This window comes from Benincasa hispida, chromosome 1, assembly GCF_027475165.1.
Source record: "Benincasa hispida cultivar pf3 chromosome 1, pf3_genome.v1.1, whole genome shotgun sequence".
NCBI lineage: Eukaryota > Viridiplantae > Streptophyta > Magnoliopsida > Cucurbitales > Cucurbitaceae > Benincasa > Benincasa hispida.
This window is the reverse complement of record NC_143478.1, coordinates 16,220,369-16,243,721: the sequence shown is the minus strand read 5'-3', so window position 1 is coordinate 16,243,721 and position 23,353 is coordinate 16,220,369. Positions and strand designations below refer to the sequence as shown.

General features: G+C 34.9%; 1 pseudogene; it reads left to right on the top strand.

Annotated features, from left to right (window-relative positions):
- Nucleotides 1-2,990: 2,990 nt before the first annotated feature.
- LOC150038276 (uncharacterized) lies at nt 2,991-4,659 on the top strand (annotated as a pseudogene).
- Nucleotides 4,660-23,353: the final 18,694 nt, after the last annotated feature.

Below are 23,353 nucleotides of genomic sequence, written 5' to 3'. Positions count from 1 at the left end.
CTTGACATTAATAAAATATCAAGAATACTTGACTTATTATTTTAAAGAAGTAAAAGGGTTAAATGCCCTAGATTGTCGTTTCCTCTCCATTCATTCTCTTGCGGCCGCTGTGATATTTCAGTCGACCTTCAAGCATTTTTCGTTCAACCTTCAAGCATTATTTTGTCCGTTCGACCTTCAAAATCATTGTCGTCTGTTCTTTCTGTCAACGTCCGTTGAACATCCCGTCCATTCATTATCCGTTCGACCTTCAAAATCGTTGTCGTCTGTTCTTTTTGTCAACATCCATTGTACATTTCATCCGTTTGCCATCCATTCGACCTTCAAAATCGTTGTCGTCTATTCTTTCTGTCGACATCCATTTGACATTCCGTTCATTTGTCGTCCGTTCGACGTTTTCTAGTTTGTGCTAATCGTTCTCCCCTGCGGCTATGTTCGTCATTGTGCTAATTGTTGCTGTGTTCTTTCTATCGACATTGCGGCTATGTTTTCTGGTTTGTAAGTTTTATTCACCCTTTTAATTTCTTATATTTCTCCACGATTCAATTTTGTTGATGAAAATTTTCATTTGGAATTTTGGGTACTTGTTATTAGCTTTGATTTGTGGGAACTATGGCTGTTATCTATGTGGATTTAGTTTACTTGAATATCAAATTTGGTAAAAAATTAATCTAGCATCATGAGAACCTTCACTCTTCCACATTTTTAATTATATTTTATGAACTTTCATTTAATTGTGATATTAAGATTGCGTTCTCTCTTTTATAGTATTCACTGTGCATTTGCCATCATGATAAATAGAATATTTTCATGCCTAATTTTGAATTTTTTTTAACTATGTTTTCATTCTTTATTTACAATGTATAGTTTATAATCTCTTTCTTTGTTTTGTACTTTTTCCTTCTTATGTTCAAAATTACTAAGGTTTTATTTTCCAATCTAGCTTAAAGAACACACAATTCCTTCTTTTTGTTCTTATTATTGTGAATATTGTTTGGTTGATAATGGGCACATTTAGAATTTGAAACTATTTGATCCCATTTGAAATAATTGGTCTCTACTTTATCATAATAGAAAAGTGGTTGTAGTTGCTCTTTACACTATTTAATTCTTAAGATTTTGAATTTGTATTCATTACAACATTAGCACACATTTGAAGTTTTTGAGAGTTCAAGTTCTTAAGTTATCTATAAATATCAATTTTATACAAATTTTATAAGTTGTATGAGTTATCTAATTTGGAATATTGTAAATTTTTTTTGTAGTTCCAAAATTAGGTTATTATAAGTATAGATAAATCATGGATGACAAATAGTAGATTATCTAAAGAGTTTGAGTTAGGTGTGGAAAACTTCGTCAGATTTGGATTTTCTAATACAAATAATACTTTTATACGTTGCCCCTATTTGAAATGTGGAAATTGTCAAAGACATAATAGCAATGATATTAGAGATCATTTATATCTTAATGGCATTGATGAAAGTTATAAGATTTGGTTTTGGCATGGTGAAGCTTCCTATAATTGATTCAAATAAAGGGTCAAATTACATTTTTGTAGATCCATCTCTTATATCTGCGGGCCAAAATATTTGAGAAGTTAGAGCTCGGAACCTTTATAGTAGGTTAATGGCTTCTGAACAAGATCAATTAGTTATTGTTCCATATAATCTCATGTAAGTATAATTAGTTATTGCTCCTTATACTCATGTTCTACCTTACTTTTTGAGTGACTTGAAAGCAAAATCACTTCGTTTTTTTTCTTTTCTTTTTTTCAATGTGGAATTACGTTGGGATCATTGATTTTGTATACCAAATAATGGGATATGAGAAAACCGTCTATGATGGAGTAAAAAATATTTTGTGCTTTTAGCCCAAGAAAATGTTAATTTAATGAGCTACCTTCATGTACCATACTAATTAGTTGTATATTTTTATATAGTGATCATTGGTCATTAATTGTTATTAATGTATATGATGACGTGGTGTACTATCTTGACTCATTGAGAACAATTTCGTTAGAAGATATCAAATACATAACAAATATGTAAGCTAACTTTGCTTGGATTTTCTTTTTGGTGTAAAGTTTATTTTATTTTGAATATTATACTACACTCTTTAGCAAATGTAGGGCAATGATAATTTTTCAATCTCAAAAGAATTTGCAAAAGAGTTGAAAAACTACTAGAAAATTTTGACGAATCATAAGTTGCCACATTATCAACGAAAGCCAAAGCCTATTGAGAATATTATAAGTTGGATCGAATCGAGCTTTAAAATCGCTCGAGTCCAAATTCGACCCAATTCAAGCCTACAGTAGAAAATTTGGGCCAAAGAAAAGTGATTGGGCCCAAACCCAACTTCGGCTCAGACCCATAAAGTATTAGGCCTAAAGGCCAAAAGCCCAAAGACAAATAGAGCCCAAGCCCACCTAAAACTCATGGAAATCCTCTATAAATAGAGGTCTTGCCCTTTCATAATGCTTTGAAGATCGAAGTTCTAAAGAGAGCCCAAGCCCACCTAAAACTCATGGAAGCTCTAAAGATCAAAAGCTTTGAAGATCGAAATTCTACAGAATTGAAGTCTGTGGCTCTCAAGTTCTCAAGCTCCCAAGGATCGAAGCTCCAAAGTTCTCAAGCTCGAAAGACCAAAGCTCTTAAGATCTCAAGCTTTGAAGACTAAAGCTCCCAAGCCTTAAAGATCTAAAGACCAAAGACTTGGAAGACTAAGGCTCTTAGCTCCTGAAGACTTTAGAACTAAACTTGTATGAAGATTTGGAAGATTTAAGCTTATTGTAACGTTTGAGAGAAAGAATCAAAGGAATATATATATTAGAGATTGTACCTTTATATACCATAAATCAATATGAATACAAAGTTCAAATTCAGGAAATTGAGTTTCTTTGGAAATCCAGTCGAACAGTTTGGCACGCTCAATGGGATCATATCTACCTTTCATCTCTTTTGCTGCAACACAATCTGCCTAAAGAAGTCATGGTATCCAAAAACAACGCTCCCAAAACTTCAAGCGATGTCAACAAAAAACCAATTACTTATAGCCGCTCTAAGGGGATTAAATAATCTGAAGAGTTTCCTCCCTTCGAAATCTCGAGGAATATATGGAAACAAATTTCAAAACAATCACAAGGTGGAATTGTCATTAAAGAAAGCCCTGCAATTAACAAGCATACTCCACCTTCTGAACGATCATGTGAAAAGGCATCACACCCAAATATAATGTCAGTCATGATGACCGACGTGGGAACAAGTAAAGAAAGGATGGCTGAATTCAAAAAGAAAGATAACATGTTGATGACAACTGCCGAAGAAATGGATTATGAAATTGCATCCCTCAAGAATCACATCGAGAGTCGTGATACTGTTGAATCAAGTCATACACCCATAGCTAGGAATGATGATAAGGGGAAGACTATTCTGCAAGAAGGTCAACCACAAAATTCGACGTCAGTTGCTTCGTTGTCTATTCAACAATTGCAGAAGATGATTGGTAACTTCATCAAGGCTCAATATGGTGGACCTACTCAGACTTCCCTCTTATATTCTAAGTCACATAAGATGAGGATCGACAATTTAAGAATGGCAAGTAGGTACCAGCCACCCAAATTCCAATAGTTTGACGGGAAGGGCAACCCAAAATAACATGTTGCTCATTTCATTGAAACATGTGAGAATGCTGATGAGGAGATTTGATGGTCAAACAATTCGTTCGAACTCTAAAGGGAAATGCCTTCGACTGGTACACTGACCTTGAACCTGAAAGTATTGATAGCTAGGAGCAGCTTGAAAGAGAGTTCCTCAACCGCTTTTGTAGCACGAGGTGTATCGTCAGCATGATAGAGCTCGCTGCCACCATGCAATGAAAAGGGGAGTCGGTCATTGACTACATTAACCACTGGAGAGCATTAAGCCTTGATTGTAAAGATAGATTAACTGAACTGTCAGCAGTGGAAATGTGTATTCAAGGAATGCAGTAAGGACATCTGTATATTCTGCAAGGGATAAAACCTCACACTTTTAAAGAGTTGGCGACCCGAGCTCATGATATGGAGCTAAGCATTGCTAATAGAGGAAGCAACGATTTACTGGTCCCAAAAGTAAAAAAAGAAAAGAAAGAACTGAAAACATCCAAAACGTTTCAAAGGATGCCACTAAAGAAGCCATGGTCGTCAATATGACCCCTTTGAAGATCATCTCTAAGAAGAAAAAGACTGAAAAATGCCAAGATGGGGAGGAGAAAAAATGCTCGACATTGAAAGAGAGACGAGAAAAAGTCTACTCGTTTATAGACTCTGATCTGCCTTATATGTTAGAGCAACTACTGGATAATCAACTCATTGAGCTTATCGAATGTAAACAACCTGCAAAGTTGGGGAGAGTAAATGATCCCAATTACTGCAAGTATCATCGAGTTGTCAGTCATTCAGTAGAAAAATGTTTCGTATTGAATGAGTTAATTTTGAAGTTAGCTCAAGAAAAGAAAATTGAGCTCGACGTTGATGACGTGGCACAAACAAATCAAGCCGTAGTAAAGATTCATCTTAATACTCAACGACCTACGAAAGAGAGTTTGATCCAATTCGGATCTCTTGAGCCTGTCGTTATATATTCTTCACCGGACTCTTCCCAAAAGACCGACTTTTAAAAGGCTGACCCTTGGAAAAAAGAGGAAAAGGTGGTAGATGCAGATGAGGTGGGAGGACATTAGTAACTCGTCGGAAAGGGCGTGAACAAAATTTTGTTCAGAAATAATCTCGTGTGTATCGAGACTATAAAAGGAAGAGTAAGTTTCGAAGAAGAAAAGCAAGGAAGAATACGAGAAGACTTCGTTTAGTTATCGAAGAATGCAAAGAGATTCTTCGACCTCGATAACCAATTACCTTGAAAGACTTCTTTCCAAAGAGCTTTCCAATCGAAACTGTTTCTGCGATGCCATCAGTACTTATGAAGATGACGACACCCCTTCAAAGTCTACAGAAGTGACAGTTGAACTAGAGAAACTACCTCCTTTCAGCATAAATGATCTGTTGTCACTCCCACGGGAGACCAAGGACACACTTGTCGAAATATTAAAAGGAAATGAAATTCCAACTACTTTGGCAACCCAAACAAATACCGTTGCTTCATGTTGTACATTAATATCATTCACTGACGAAGATTTATTACTTGGGTCAAAACTCCATAATAGACCCCTATTTGTGTCAGGATATGTCCGAGAGTAGAAACTCATTTGAATCCTCATCGATAATTGCTCAGCTGTTAATACATTGCCAAAATCAACCACGAATGAATTGGGTATTTCAGTGGAGGAGTTATCGGGTAGTAAACTGGTAATTCAAGGCTTTAATCAAGGAGAGCAGAGAGTGATAGACACAATTCTTCTAGAAATAACCATAGGGGATTTACATGCAAGCACCATATTTCATGTGATCGATGCAAGAACCACCTATCGGTTATTGCTAGCGCGTCCCAAGATTCATGAAAACAGAGTAGTAACCTCCACACTCCACCAATGTTTTAAATTCTATCAACATTGCATAAAAAAAACTTGAGGCTGACTCGAAGCCATTCTCGGAGGCTGAATCTCACTTTGCTGAGGCAAAATTTTATCCAAAAAACAAGAATATTAGTGAAGTTATAACGAAAAAGGTTCTTGTGGCTAAAGGCACTTATAAGCCCAAGCAACAATCGATCATAACAACAAAGTCGAATAAAGTAGATGCTTCCAGCAACCGAGAAAATGATGAACCGACCACCGAAATAAAATTTGAGGTGTTAAAGAATGAAAAGATGATTAGCCCACATAAAAGGGTTTCAAACCCGCCTATTCTACGTTATGTTCCACTTTCTCGATGCAAGAAAGGAGAATCACCATTGGCACAATACTAAAAAATTCTAACAGTCGGAGACATTTGAGTGTTGAAAGAAAACTTCACCATACCACTTACAAAGATGGATAAGGGAGAAGTGGAAAAGGCCAAGAAAGAAAAAACAATAGCATTTCTTCGAGAAAAACGAACAAAAGATGGCTTTGACCCAAAGGTATATAAGTTGCTGGCAAAATACCCCAGCCTAGCCAGAACCCGCCTTAGATAAAAGGTCCCTTAAGAACCTGGCTCTGATACCAATTGAAGGAAATCTAAATCATAGACATCCAATGAGCGGAAGCAGATCATTCCAAATCCCATTGAGAATGAACACAAACAATTACAGTCTAAATGAAACAATTATGCATAAACAGTAAATTGCAAACATGCTTCTTAAAAAATGACTAAGAGATAGAGTATGCAAACCTTTGAAGAACCTTACTTTAAATATCCCTCGATCGTTCAACTACTTGATCAGAACACGATCTCAACAAACGGCATAACCAACAGCACGAATTGATGAGTCCTCGATCACTATCGAGTCAAATTCGATCATCAACCCTTGAACTGAACAGGAACACCACCACAAGTGTTACCTTGGTATTCTCGTTGTGAGAATCCAGAAGTTGTGGGCTCTGTGTAATTTTGGATAGAAGAAAAGAGGAGATAGACGATCGAGTAAGTGGGAGATGTATGAAGTCTATCGTATAAACGAGATACTCGATCGTTTAGAAGAAGAAGCCTATTACATAGACTTTTCTACTCGATCGTGTAGAAATGAGTAAGCGAGTAACTATCGTATAGTAAACTCGATACTCGATATAGTAACTATCGTATAGTAATTGTCGTGTAAACTATGAGACACTATCATTTAGTAAAATGTTTTTACTCGATAGTCCTTTCTTTTGTCAAAAAACACAAAATGAATAATCTCCTTATATTTTGAAAAATGATTTTCCTTTTTATCTCATAGTTACCATAACCTACAATAACCTCACTCAATCGGTTATTAAAGAAAAAGAATAATTATCATATAATTAATATATTATAAATAAATATGATAACTAACTTATCATATTATATTTATAACCTATAGTTTTAATATTTCATCATATGAAATATGTAAATCTTAGTTCTTTTTCTATGTTAGGGTATTTAATATAAATCATATTTATATTAATTCCTCCAATCAATGTATCTAATACATCAAATCAATTATATCACATATAATTTAATTAATTTAATTATATCATATATAATTAAATTTCCTCTTGTTAATTTGAACACTTCAAACTAACCCAAAATTTGATTCTCAACTTGAACCCATTGAGCTACCAAAGGAACCTTATCGACATGTAGTTTGAAGCTCCAACCGTACGTGAATAATTGACTAAACTCTTTAATGTTCTACCTAGAGTTTATTAACCTAGACAATTCGGCTTCTGATTTTAGTCTCAGTCTTTTTTTTAAAAAAAACACTCTGTTCATAAACAACGTTTGTCTATGAAATATGAACAAGTTCAAGTGGTCACATTTAAACACTTTAATGGAATGTCATTTAACTTGCATGCATGCATCAAATCTATATAATTCACTTTTCCAGGTAAGTTTCAGGTAGGAGTGTTACGTTTCCGTCAACTTAAATATCCCAGCCTAGACAGAACCCGCCTTAGACAAAAGGTCCTTTATAGATTGAGATTTGAGATTTTTTACACTTTAACCTTTTATTAGCCAATTTAATCCTATTAAACTGATTAAAAGATTAAAACCTTAGGGTTGTTAATCGTATTAGAACTGTGATCTTTGTCTATGTGCTCCAAGTTTAAACACTTTAAAACCATGAATTAAACCTAAGTGAGCATGCATATCTTTCTTATTTCTTTTAGTTCTAATTTCTCTTTAACTTTTAAAAAGAAAACAACTAAAACCATTGCGCACAACGAGGTGTTTATAACATTTATAAAGTAACCTATGTGTCATGCTTCATGCAATTTCCGGTCATTACTATATATAACTTTTATATAATGCGTAACAACCATGCCAACATGCTATCATTCACCCTTATACTATAACAATTATATTATAAAGATGATGCTTGTCAATGCTTTTTATGCATGCATAAATATAACTCTTATATTATATGATGCATGAGCATGCTCTTACATAATTAAATCATACTTCTCTAAGTTATAACAATTACAATAAAGAGATGATGCATGACCATTGTATAACCTAAGGTGGGACTTACTATATGTGCATACCATATGACATATAAAAATATACATCACATGTAATAAATAAAGGATTAATGGACCGGGATGAGCCTTTACAAAAATCGGAATGAAAAACCCTATCTATTACATTTTCCATCGAGAAAACTGGTTCGCAGGCGAACCGGGTCTTGAATCGCCAGGAAGACTGCATCTTGTAGTAAACTACGTAGGTAGACTATCGTTCAGCGCGAACTAGATGATCTAAGCATAATTAAACGATCGCGTAGACGATGATGAGGCTGCGAAGCTTGATCGTCTATGCGATCACTTAGTGCGACGACAGGTAAATGATTTACTGTGCGTTACCAAGCGATCGTTTTGTCAGTTACTAAGCGATGAAGCTTGCTGACCTAAACGATCATCCAGCGCGCGAGTGTTAATTGATACGCGAGATCTCATCGTCTACATGACCTGATACTCAGCGACGCGTACTCGATCGTCAAAACGATACGATCAACTCTTGATCGCATACCCCATCGTTTAACGAATGTGTTCAACAGCGATCGCATACTCCACCGTCTTTACGATGTGATCAACAACAATCGCGTATCACATTTTCTGCACGATGCGATCAACCCTAGATCGCCTCCTTCCTCAAAGAACTGCAACACTTATCTAGAACTTACTCGAACGACTCAAAACTTCAAACAAACTTTGAATACATACTCGATAACGATTATTAATGCCCAAAAAATGCAGGGGCCTTTACAAAGAATCGCAAATGTAAAAGGATTTAAATCAATCCGAGGCTAATCATCCCAAAAATATCCATTAATTCGCACATCCATGAAAAATTTAACCATTAAATAGTGAAGAAATGCACCCACCATGAATGTAAATGTCATTTCGTTACAACATATGAAATTGGAGTATCAGAACCTGTCTCTGATAACAATTGAAAGATCTCTTACCGAAGAGTTTCATGAGTGCGTTCGGATCGCTCCGATCTCACTGTGACCGAAATACATATTATCCATTCAAACGCACAGTTATGCAAACAAATCTTAATTCATGGCATGCTATGAACAACAAAATAACAAGGGAAAGAGTGCCATACCACTTGAAAACAGTCTTCAAACTTTGGAACTCAATGCAGTGGAAACCTCCATGTGATCTACCAATGCCTAACAGAATCATCAACTACAGCAGCACGAACACGAACGCCGTGGGGACGACACCACAGAAAAGAGTCCCAGGTATTCTCGGAGTGAGAACCCAAAGCGTGGTCTTTGGTGAATTTGGTAGAGGAAGACCAGATTGTGTAGGCGATAAGCAAGTGAGAGGGAAAAAGGCGCTATCGTATAACACGATACTTATTGTTTAGGAGACACTATACGTTTGTGTAGCTTTTACTGAACGATCGTTTAGGAAAATGTATACGATCGCTTAGCTAACACAACACACTATACAATCATTTAGGGAAGCTATCCGATCGCTTAGAACTTAGTGTGCGATTGTTTAGGCGGAGAGTGACTATCGTATAGGCTCTCGAAATTCTTAAGCGATCGTTTACGATTCACCAGCGCGCTCTCTTGATTTCTTTTCAGACGACTTCGACCAAATGAAAACCATTTTAATTTTAATTCATCAGTTACAATAACCGACGCTGCCCAACTAACCCCCATCCGAACGTGATTTTTGGCTTAATTATCATATAATTAACCAATTAAAATTATAATAAATATAATCATATTATATTTTTAACCTATAGTTTGATATCACATATCTACTATAGTATTTTCTTCTCTACTTGATATAAATCATATTTATATCTTTTCCTCCAAAATAATGTATCTCATACATTTAGCCAATTAAATCATATATAATTAACCAGTCCAATTATATCCTATATAATCGAAGTTCCTCTTGTCAATTTGAACATTACAAAGTAATCCAAACACTGGTTCTCGACTTTATCCAAGCTACCCAAGGGACCTAATGGACCTGTGGCTCGAAACTTCAACGGTCCGTGAATAGCTGACTAAACTCTTTAGCCACGAGATTCACCATCCGTTAACTGTCAGACATTCCACTAAAGACCAATAGTTGAACTCTTCTTACCATAGATATATTTCTGTGTCCATCGGATATGACCAATCATGAGAAAATAAATTTTTGAATTAAAATGGTTTAAAATCATTTTTTTCTTTTAAAAGAAAATGGAAAAATATTTTGCATGGTTGCACAAAATAGAGAATGAATTTTCTCCATTACCATCATCTTTATGCTCACATAAAAGCCATTATCCTCTCTACTTTGATTTTCCAAGCATGAGCTGCAATCCATATACTCTATCTCTTTACATGTTCATCTACTATATATAAAGAAGATTGGAGTTGTTGGAGAAAGGAGGAATGCAGAATTTTGAGAGAAATTTTTGTGAAGAAGAAACTTCCTTCTTCAATTGGTTGCTATGAGTTTCTCTTACTTCTTCATATCTTCAAGTTGTTCTTGAGTCCCACAACTCTACCTAAAACTCCAAGAGCATAGTAGGTAAGGCTTTGAGATGGTTTACGATGATATCAAGTAAAGACAGCAGCTGTACAAACGTTTTTTTGGAGAGTTCATCAAAGGTATGTTATGAAAACCCACTTTTTAAGAAGAGCATATTTTAGTTTATGCCAAAATTAATTAATTTAAAAAATTAATTAATTTAATTGTAGGATTTTATCAACAGTAGTGGAAGCACAAGAATCATCTAAGCACTCAAATTCACTAATTTTAGCAAAATATAAAGCATGCTTCTGCAGAAAAAAAAAATGGTTTCAAGACATACCTCTTGTAGAACTTTTTCAAAGCTCCTTCTCCAGCTGCTATCTTCTCCATATCTTGTTGCAGACCACCTCAAGATCTTCCCCACTATTCTCTTGATACCCTAGATCGAGTTGTGGGACTCAAAACAAGCTTGAATCAAGGGATGAAGGAGAAAATCTCACTGCAGCAACCTTGTTGAAGAACCATTCTTCAAACCGAATTTTCTCTAAAATTCTCTATAGATTGCATGCCCAATTTTCACTCCAATCTCTTCATTATATTGCAGATCAACATGCAAAGAGAAGAGTTGCATGAGTTGCAGCTCATGCTTGGAGAAGACAAAGGCAAGAAGACATTGCTTCATGTGTGAGCTACTTAGGTGATGGATAATGGAAAAATCCTTTTTTCCATTTTGTGTGTTTTGTTTTCCAATTTTTTCAATTTTATCTAAAAATCAAAATTTAATTAATTTCATAAATTAATTATAAAATAAAACATAATTAATTTAATATCAAATATTAAATTAATTTTTACACATATCCATCTTTATATATTTAAATATATAAATTCTCCTATTCCGTTTAATTCTAAAATTAAACATATAATTATATCTCATATAATTACTAATTCCCTCAATTCTAATTTGAACGTTTTCAATTAACTTATCACGCTATTCAAGAGCCAGTCCGTTACGAGCTAGTAGGGGGACCTTGCGGACCTACAGATCATAGGCTCCAACGGGTCGAGATTAATTGGCTAAACTCATTAGACCAAATTAATCCCCATTCGTTAACTAATGGTTCATTCTACTAAAGCCCATAATTGCACTCCTCTCACTGTAGATATATTTTGTCCACATCATTTAACCATAATTAGCAAGTCGACCCTTCACAAGTTGTTCGTAATAACGGCTGGGTCAAATATCTGTTTTACCCCCGAGATTATGTCTTATTCCTCAAGTCCATACTGATCCTCTAATGAACAACTGATTTTTGATTCAATCACCAAACCAAACTCTCTCAGCCCAGTGAGAGGGTGAGGCCCCTTGTTCAAAACTTGGATTTAGTACTTGAGAGAACAACCTTTCTCTTATACCTAAATCGGGTAGGCGTAAACTCCGTCTTGCACCCTATGTCCCCAGCTATCTATCCGGTCTTACCCCTGAAATGGGAGTCTTATTGAGTAGGCGCTGCTGAGCCAACCCTTAACTATGCAAATCTAAGGGGAATCCCGAATAAACAGAAGTTCATAGTTAGCTCAGGATTAAGATCGAGTTACCTAGGTCATCTAGGTGAAATAGTCAGTCTTAAATAGTAAACAACATTATAAAGTAAGAGTGACTTATTTCTTGGTCATGATCTTATGCAAACTCATTGCATAGGAAACCTCTACTCCTCATGTCATAATATATACGAATTAAGATCACATCGTACGTAGCACTTTACAACTTTTTGTAACAACTACAGAGTAGGCCACATCCAATGGTGTTACCAGAATAAGGTATCCAACCTTATTCATGTACCATAGATCATTTTGACTATTTACTCGAAGCCGATCCACTCTTATGTCTCCACATAAAGTTCAAGTACTCGTACAATAGTCATGGGTCTTAGTTTATTGGATTTAGACTTTCATACAATTTATGAGATCAATAACAAGTTTATTGATTATAGAAAATGTATATCATTTTACAAACTGCGAGTTTTTAGGACATAAAACCCAACAATACTCCCACTTGGACTAAAACTTCAGTGGATCAATATATATAAATATATATACAATGTTGAGTTTACATGGAAAGAATAAAATGTACAAATACAATAAACTAAGGCATCACAATACCCATCAATTCTTCCACTTGCCCTAGTGATACAAAACTCGTAGACCTAGTCCTACTAGGTGACCTTCGAACACTTTAGCCGAGAGGGCCTTCGTAAATGGATCAGCTATGTTTCTTTTGCTGTTTCGCTTACAGCTACATACTCAGCTTCTAATGTGGAGACTGCAATACAACTCTGCTCGATGCTCCTCCACACCATTGCTCCTCCGTTTAAGATTAAATACTGACCCCGAAGTTGATTTTCTCGAATCAATATCGGTCTGAAAGTCAGAATCAGTGTATCCAGTAAGGATCAGATCCTTAGGACCATACACGAGCATATAATCAATCGTTCTTCGTAGATACTTGAGAATGTTTTTAACAGCAGTCCAATGGTCATGACCAAGATTGGACTGAAATCTGCTGACAATTCCTGCGACATAGCATATATCGGGACGAGTACACAACATTGCACATCAAACTCCCAACTGCAGATGCATCTCAACCTCTTGAGGTGTCTTCAGACTCTGCTCCTTAGACAAGTGAATTCCATGCTTGAAAGGTAAAGATCCTTTCTTGGAATTTTGCATTTTATACCTAGACAACATCTTGTCTATATAAAGATGCTTGAGATAATGCTAATTACTGTTCTTGCGATTCCAAACTATTTGGATTCCAAGAACATACTGTGCTTCTCCCAAAGTCCATAGCTTAATCGGCTAAACTCATTAGATCGATCTAACCCCCATTCGTTAACTAATGGGTGATTCCACTAAAGCCCATAACTGAACTCCCTTCACTGTAGATATATTATGTCCACTCGATATAACCATGATTAGTAAGTTAACCCTTCACAGGTTGCTCGTAATAACGGCTGGGTCGAATCTCTGTTTTACCCCCAAAATTACCTCTTGTTTCTTAAGATCCGCTGATCCCCTAATGAACTATTGATTTGTGATCCAATCAACAAATCGAATCCCTCTCAAGCCAATAAGAGGGTGAGGTCTCTTATTCAAGACCCAGAATCAGCACTTGAAGGAAACAATCTCTCTACTAAACCTAATTGAGTAGAAGTGAATTCCCTCTTGCACCCTATGTTCCAAGCTATTCATCCGATCTTATCCCAAAAATGGTAAGCTTATTGAGCAGAGAAAATTGGTCTACTCTCACCGTTTGCAGATTAAGGGATTAAGGTTAAGTTACCTAGGTCATCGCTTTGAAATAGTCAGTCTTAACAGCAAACAACATTATAAAGTAAGAGTGACAGGTTTCATGGTCCGATCTTGCACAAAACTCATTTGCACAAGATACCCCCACTCCTCATGTCTCAACATGTACGAATTAGGATCACTTTGTATGTATCACTTTACAACTCTTTGTAACAACTACAGAGTAGGCAGCATCCAATAATGTTACCAGAATAAGGTACCCAACCTTATTCATATACTAGATCATTTTGACTATTTACTCGAACCTGATCTATTTGTATGTCTCCACATAAAGTTCAAGTACACATATAATAGTCAAGGGACTTAGGTTTATTGGATTACTAAAAAATATATATTCAACAACAACTTTATTGAATTCTCAGAATAAGTTCTAATGTTTACAAACCACGAGTTTTAGGACATAAAACCCAACAATCTATTCGTTGAGAAGAAATGTGATGATAAGCAGAAAATATATATTCACAAATTCTCGAACAATCTTCTTCGTCTGGCGAACCCAATAGATCCTTACAGCTGAGAAGGCTTCCATCATAAAATCTGCCTTTGATGGGAAGACCTTCTAATCTCCACAAGGCCCATAGAGAAATAGACATCTCCCTAGATGAAGTATGAAGAGTATTTGTTGAAGGACACCATGCTTCACAAAAAGCCCGAACAATGTCGCTATTGCGATCATAAGTGTATAAGGAAGCCAAAACAGCATCGAGCAAATGAGTCGTCTTAAGTATTTTGGTGTTACAAACAACTACGACTTTTAACCATTCCAAATAATGGGAGATGTAGAATAATTCCCCATGGATCCTCAACGAGGCACCCTACCGAACTTTCTTATGGTTGATAATCTGACTGCCCTACATTGACTCTAGATTTTCATTTGAAGCTTTGTTACATATCGAAGACTCTAGAAACCGGGCCTTCAACGATGAATTAGACCCCACATGTCGCTCTTTAGATCGCCGAGTTAGGAAAATAGAATTATCTATAAGAGGCTGAGATTCCATAAAATTTCCATACACTGCCTCTCCCACGGGAAGAATAATTCCAATGTCAGGAGATTTCATCTTTTAAAATGATTAAGCATCTTTCTCTTGGATTAGGATGTTCTGTGACATATACCATGGCGAAGGAGGACTTTTCTGCAACAACAAAAAAAATGGTTCACTTGCATGTTTAAAAAATAGGGAAAGTAAAAAGTGGTTTAAGTGAATAAATATATAATAAAAGTGGTGAAACTGGCGACCACCCCTATAGGCCACACAGTCACCTACATAGGGGCTGTGTGTAGCAGGAGTCAAATCCTTGTTAGAGAAGCTGACGACCACATCTGTTGGCCATACAATCACCCACATAGGGGTTATGTCTAGAAGGAACCAAATCGTTGTTGGTGAAGCTGATGACCACCCCTACAGGCCACAAAGTCACCCACATAAGGGTTGTGTCTTGCAAGAGTCAGATCGTTGTTGGCGAAGCTGACGACCACTCCTACAGGCCACATAGTCACCCACATAAGAGTTGTGTTTAGCAGAAGTCAGATCATGTTAGTGAAGCTAACGACCGCCCCCGCAGGCCACACGGTCACCCACATAGGGACTGTGTCTAGCAGAAGTCAGATTGTTGTTGGCGAAGCTGATGACCCACTCCTGTAGGCCACACAGTCACCCATATAGAGGTTGTATCTAGCAGAAGTCAGATCGTTGTTGGCGAAGCTGGCGGTCACCCTTGCAGGCTAGACAGTCACCCACATAGGGGTTGTGTCTAGCAGAAGTTAGATAATTGTTCGCGCAACTGACGACCACCCCTGCAGGCCACACAGTCACCCACATAGGGGATGTGAGCAACTTTGGTGACAATCTCATTGCAAGGAGGCAAGCATGTCAAATGTATCCACCAGGGGTATACAAAAAGTATGATTTTTAGAAAATAAAAAAGTATGTAATAAAAAAAAAGTATAGGTCTACCTCTAGAAATTAATATGAGAAAGCTGAGTTCTTCTTTTACCTTTACTCTCCTCTTCAAGAAATAAAAGATGGGATAAAATTACCACTAAATCCTGTAAATAATTAAAAAAAAAAAAAAAAAAAAGAAGTGATGAGTAAGTTGTTAAAAAAATAGTAATGTGTTAAAAAAAAAAAATCCAAAAAAACAAGGGTGGTAGATTCAACTCTTTTGTTCACAGGAAAAAAAAGGGAATGTTTTATTATAGTTGTTATTTAAAAAAATTTATTAATTAAGTTTGTTCCAAAAAAAAGATAAGAAGAAGAGGAAAAAGTTGAAGAAAAGTAATGAACAGAAGAAAATAAATTGAAAAAAAAGAGAAAATAAATTCAATTAAAAAATAAAAGTAAAAAATTGAAGATAGAATAAAAAGAAACAAGAAAAATTACATAAGGAAAAACAGGAAAATGAACAAAAATAAAAAGAAAAGAACAAAAGAAACAAGAAAGCAGAAACGGAAAACGGAATGGAGAAGGGTGAAGATGAAAAAAAGGGGAAAAAAAGAGGTAAGAGTAGAAAAAAGACCACATTATTTTTCAAGATTCCTTCACCCATCTCTTTCTGTCTGTCTCTCCTACTTTCTCTCTGTACCTTGTAAAGGAAAAAAATCACACTCCCTCTTTCTTTTCTCATTTGCTTCTTCGACAAGCATGGCCAGAAGTACATTTGGTAACACATACCAACGTCGGCGGCGATCGAACGGAGTTTCTAGTGGTGTGCACGAGCAGATAAAAATTGATTTTGCATAAAGGAAAGTGAAAAAAAAATGAGATTTCAATTAACAAAAGAGCCAAAGATAAAGGACAAAAAAAATGATGGACTCTATTTCCTCTATGTGATGGCAACAAACAGAAGGTCGTTGTAAGTACGAGAATCGACTGCAGGCAAATATAGTAACAGATTATAAGGCAGTCATCATGAGAGATACTATGTAATCAATTCATAGTCGATCCTAATTACAAATTGATACTATGCACTCAATTCATAGTCCATATGTGGTCTCTGCAACAAAATTTGAAAAAAAAAGAGAGAGAAAAGAAAAAGGGATTAAATCCCAATCGACAAGGATTCAAATCCTAAATTCATAGAATTGAAAGTTATGAAATTCTCACACATTTCTTCACTATTTATATAGGAGAAGGGAATCAAATCTCAATTGACAAGGATTCAAATTTAAACCAAATATCAAATCTTTCTCAACTATTTCAAATTTTGGGTGGTTATTAGAATTTACAATTTGTAAAATTCAAAAATTTATTGTGATCCTATGAAAACTCAATTGATGCACAAAATTCTCAAGGTGAGAAGGAGAAGCTTAAAAATATCTCAACCCAACTTTGATGGTTCACAAATTCTAGTTATTTTGGAGTAAAATTTAAAATAAATCCAAATCGAGTTTCAGGTTGAACTCTTCATCTCAGCTAAAAGAAAAATGATGGTGTATTAAGACATTGATCTTTTTTTTTTTTAGAATTTAATTCAAATCCCAACAAATTTTTTTGATTTAATTCAAATAATATTCAAAATCAATCCCATCTCAAGTTAAAATTTAGAAGTTCCAAAGTTCATGTCAAATCAAAATGGGAAGGAAATAAATCATATTCCAAAAGCTATGATTGGGTACCAACAAAATTTTATCCCAAATTCAAATTAAAATGTGGGTTCACTTCACGTAAGCACCAAATCAAAGTTGAAGTAAAGACAAAGATGATATCAAAATTCTACTTCAAATTCACATCAAGAATTAAGGTTGTGTCAAGAAAAAAAAAATTCAATATACAATTAAAGTGGAGCATAAATTCTACTTTAATACAAATTAAAGTTTACTTGGGAACAAGAAAGTCAAGAACTAAAATTCATCTTTTGTTTATTTGGCAAAAATTGTGTCAAGAAAACAAATGTCAAAACAAAATTTTGACGTAAATTCTCATATTTTGATCAAGATGATGCATCAAATTAAAAGAGTCAAAATCATACTTTGATTTCAAATTATTTTTCGAGATTCACACACTGTATAGACGTGCATAAATCTCGAAAAGGGAGCATTTGTTGAATGAGAAATTTCGGCAAAAAAAAGTTGACATGTCATCAATGAAAGCCTAAGCCTATTGAGAAAATTATAAGTTGGATCGGACCAAATATTTAAAATCGCTCGAGTCCAAAATTCGACCCAATTCAAGCCCACAATGGAAAATTTGGGCCAAAGAAAAGTCATTGGGCCCAAACACAACTTTGGCTCAAACCCATAAAGTAGTTGGGCCCAAAGCCCAAAAGTCCAAAGGCAAATAGGGCTGAAGCTATTGGGTTTTATGTCCTAAAACTCGCAGTTTGTAAAATGATAAACATTTTCTATAATTAATATACTTATTATTGATTTTATAAATTGTATATATGAAAGTCTAAATCCAATAAACTAGGACCCGTGACTATTATATGTGTATTTAAACTTTATGTGGAGACATAAGAGTGGATCAGGTTCGAGTAATAATCAAAATGATCTATAGTACATGAATAAGGTTGGGTATCTTATTCTGGTAACACTATCAAATGCGGCCTACTTTGTAGTTGTTACAAAGAGTTGTAGAGTGTTATATACGATGTGATCCTAATTCGTACATGTTATGACATGAGGAGTGAGGGCGTCCTTTTCAATGATTTTGCATAAGATCAGACCAAGAAATAAATCACTCTTACTTTATAACGTTGTTTACTGTATAAGACTGACTATTTCACTTAGATGACCTAGGTAACTCGATCTTAATCTTGAGTTAATTATGAACTCTTATTTATATGGAATTATCCATAGATTTGCATGGATGAGGGTTGGCTCAACAGCGCCAGCTCAATAAGACTCCCATTTCAGGGGTAAGACCTAATAGATAGCTGAGAACATAGGGTGCAAGACGGAGTTCATGCCTACCCGATTTAGGGATAGGAGAAAGGTTGTTCTCTCAAGTACTGAATCCAGGTCTTAAACAAGGTGGCCCACCCTCTCATTGGGTTGAGAGAGTTTGGTGTAGTGATTGGATCACAAACCAGTTGTTCATTAGAGGATCAGTAGAAACTTGAGGAATAAGACATAATCTCGGGGGTAAAATATATATTTGACCCAGCCGTTATTACGAACAACCTGTGAAGGGTCGACTTGTTGATTATGGTTAAATCATGTGGACATAATATATCTACCGTGAGGGAAGTGCAACTATGGGCTTTAGTGGAGTGACCTATTAGTTAACGAATGAGGATTAATTTGGTCTAATGAGTTTAGCTAATTAATCTCGGATCGTTAGAGCCCATGATCTATAGATCCGTGAGGTCCCCCTACTAGCTCGTAATTGGACTAGCTCTAGAATAGCGTGATAAGTTAATTTGAAGCGCTCAAATTAGAATTAAGGGAATTAGTAATTATATGAGATATAATTTCTTATTTAATTTGATAATTAAACGGAATAGGAGAATTTATATTTAAATATAATTTAAATATATAAAGATGGATATGTGTAAAAATTAATTTAATATTTGATATTAAATTAATTAACTTTTATTTAAAAATCAATTTATGAAATTAATTTTATAAAATTATATTTTTCAATTTTAAAATCAAAATGAATTTTATAAAAAATCAAGTTTTGATTTTGAGATAAAATTGGAAAATTGGAAAATACCATGCAAAAATGGAATATTGAGATATTCCATTATCCATCCTCTTCATGCTCACACAATATCCATTTCCTCTTCTTCAAGCATGAGCTGCAACTCATGCAGCTCTCTTCCTTGCATGATGGTCTACAATATACTGAAGAGATTAGAGTGAATTTGAGGCATGCAATCAAGAGAATTTTAGCTAAAATTCGTGGTGAAGAAAGTGTTATTCAATAAGATTACTACTGTGAGCAACTCTCCATAATCCTTTGATTCAAGCTTGTTTCGACTCCCACAACTTAATATAGAGCACCAACAGAATAGTGGGGAAGATCTTGAGGTGATCTACAATAGGATTCAGAGAAGATTGCAGCTGGAGATCGAGCTTTGAAGAAGTTCTACAAAGGTATGTCATAAAACTCACTTGTTTTTGCAAGAGCATGCTTTATATTTTGCCAAAATCAATACATTAGAGGTCTTTCCCTTTCATTTTTTTTTTTTTGGCGGGGGGGAGGCTCTGAAGATTTCTCTGAAGATCAAAGTTCTGCAAAATTGAAGTCTGAAGCTCTGAAGTTCTCAAGCTCCCAAGGACTGAAGCTCCAAAGTTCTCAAGCTCGAAAGACCAAAGCTCTTAAGCTCTCAAGCTTTGAAGACTAAAGCTCCCATGCCCTAAAGATCTGAAGACCAAAGACTTGGAAGATTTAAACTTATTGGAATGTTTGAGATAAAGAATCAAAGGAATATATATATTAGAGATTGTACCTTTATATACCATAAATCAATATAAATACAAAGTTCAAATTCAGCGAATTGAATTTCTCTAGAAAACCTGTTGAACAACCACATTCTGAAAAACAATAAAGGCAAGTATAACAGCATTAAAAAAAATAATAGAATGATGTATATTTAGTGCATCTATATGATATGTATCGATTATTCGTTTTGTTTTGTAGTGTCCTTTACAAGTGGGAACTGTCGAATGTGGGTATTATGTTATAAGATATATGCGAGAAATCGTGTCTAAAGAGAAGAATATTATCGTAATGTGATATGTTTTTAAACTACTTATATATATATTGTAACATTATAAATAATGTAAATAGTGTAAATAATGTACATTTGACTTTTTATGTTCTATAGATTGATACGAGGAGCTCATACTCGCAACTTCAATTGAATGAAGTATGCCTGGATTGGGCTGAATATTTAGGTCGCTATATCTGATGGACTTCCTATAAATTTTGTGTATGTGAAATGGGAATGTCCAAAACTTTTTTTATGTAAATTTTTTGTTGTTATATACTTCAAAGAAATGTGTGGTGGGGGTTATAATTTTAGTCTTGTGAAATTTGGAATATATAGCACATATGGATTGGTCTAGTAACTTTGGAATTATCATATATTGAGGTAGGTTGATAGAGTATATACTATTGTGGATTGGTCTTATAAATTTTAGAATCGTTCATATACATGAAAGGTAATAGAAGAATCGAACTATTAAGTTATGTTGAATATATTAGGTTGATATGTAGACCTAAAATATGTGTAACTATTTATTTTAGTTGATGAATTTATCTTATTAGAACACATGTAATGCAGGAAATGAGAAATGAAAATTAAATTCGAATGTTTAATTTGGAAAAAAAAAAGCATAGATTACATTGGAAATGTGTGAAGAATTAAATAACTTATCCATTATTTCGTGTCAAGATAAAAATACATTTGAAAAATAAAAAATGTCAAGAGTAATCACATATGATACGTAATAAATGTCAATAATTAATTCACTTGACATGTCATCAATGTCAAGTATATTATCTTTTTTGACACGGAAATTGTATCAAGAAATATTTGTCTTGACGTTTTTTTGGAATCAAGTTATCACATTATACTTGACAGTCGAATACTCGATGCTTTTATAAGCGTTAAGTATACCCTATACTTGACATTGGAAAAACGTCACGTAATCCAATTTCTGTAGTAGTGTAAATATTTTAAAAAAATGTTTTTATGCACTTAAAAAGTTATTCAAAACAAACTTTAAGATTCCAACAAAACGATAAATAAAATGAATTTATAAAATAATTAGGGTCCCGTTTGCTAACCATTTGGTTTTGTTTTTATTTTTAAAAATTAAACGTATTTCATCCACATTTTATATACATATTTCTTAAGCACAATGGTTGAATTCTTAGCCAAATTCCAAAAATAAAACCTACTTTTTGAAAACTACTTTTTTTTAGTTCTCAAAATTTGGCTTAGTTTTCTAAACCATTGGTGATAAGTAGATAACAAAGGAAGAAATTTGGAGGTAGAAGTAATGTCCATAGGCTTAATTTTCAAACCAAAAACTAAAAACAAGACGGTTACCAAATGGGACCTAGGTCAATGAAAATATAGTTTATATTTAATGGTTTGGGAAATTATCATAAATTCCAAAAAATTGAAACTATTTACAAATATAGAAAACAAAGGCAAACACAATGAATAACGTTTTGATTTTTTGAAAATTTCCAAACTACCCTTTTTATTTGAATTACGCGGCGATTTCTTCTTCACAATTTTTTTCATCGATAGACGATTTCTCCTTCAAGAGGGTTCATTGACAATGATCGATAGCATGGTTTTCTCAGATTCATCGATTTGCACCTAAAAACAACTCCTCCTCCTCCTCCTCCTCCTTCTGTTGATGTTTCTTTTACTGTCACCGATTCTTCTTTCTTCTTTTGTTAAGGTGTCTATCAGGTGATGAAGCGATGGGTATCATGCACCAATCACATGTTGGCATCTTGGTGAGCATCGAGGAGCGTGAAAGTTGTTTCAGTATTTGTTGCAATTAGAAAAAAAAAAAAAAGAAATCTTGAGGGACCCTTATTCACCGTTACTGGAAGGTATTCAACTCCTTCTAGAAAAGTCAGGCTGATCACCTTGGCTAAAAAATAATGAATCTCAGTCAATGCGAAGGGTAAGAAGCACCTGCCCTATCGAAAACGACGAGTGGCTCAACTGTCTGACAAGCCGGTCGATGGGGGTCCATATCTCCCCAGCTTAACACATGCAGATCAAGCTGTGATTCACTAAAAGACTAGAAATCTAAACATCTTAGATCTCGATAGAAAGTCAAGAATTTCTCGAACGAACCGCACTCTTTCATATACGTCAGAAGTCCATTGATGAGAAGGGGTTGGGGAAAGCTTGAACCCAATTCCTACAGTGATGAATAGTTGCATAATTGAAATTCCTGGGGAGTGAGATATTTGTGTATTGAGAGGGCCATTTACTATTTTGCCGAAGCTCAATCTCTCCCTCGAATGAACCATATAGCCAAGAGAAAGAATTCACCATAATAGAAGAACTTGCCCCACCCATGAACCATATAGCCAAGAGAAAGAATTCACCATAATAGAAGAACTTGCCCCACCCATGAATAAATATTTCGTAGTAGCCTCACATAACGTAACGATTCCACCGAAAAGTTGAATTTTAGTTCAAAACGGTCAATATGTAGAATCATAACAAATGATTATGAGATTCACGTGAGAACATACATTATCCTCATCCTCCTCCTTCTCCTCCTCCTACTCCTCCTCCTTCTCCTCCTAGTAAAGGTCAAGAAGTTTTAGAAGGATTACATATGCTTTATTTTTTTTTTTTCTGGAGAAAATCCCGATTCATTATTGTTTAAGGCTGAGAGATATTTTGATATTCATGAATTGATGGATTTAGAGAATATTAAGGTTTCAATAGTGAGTTTTGAGAA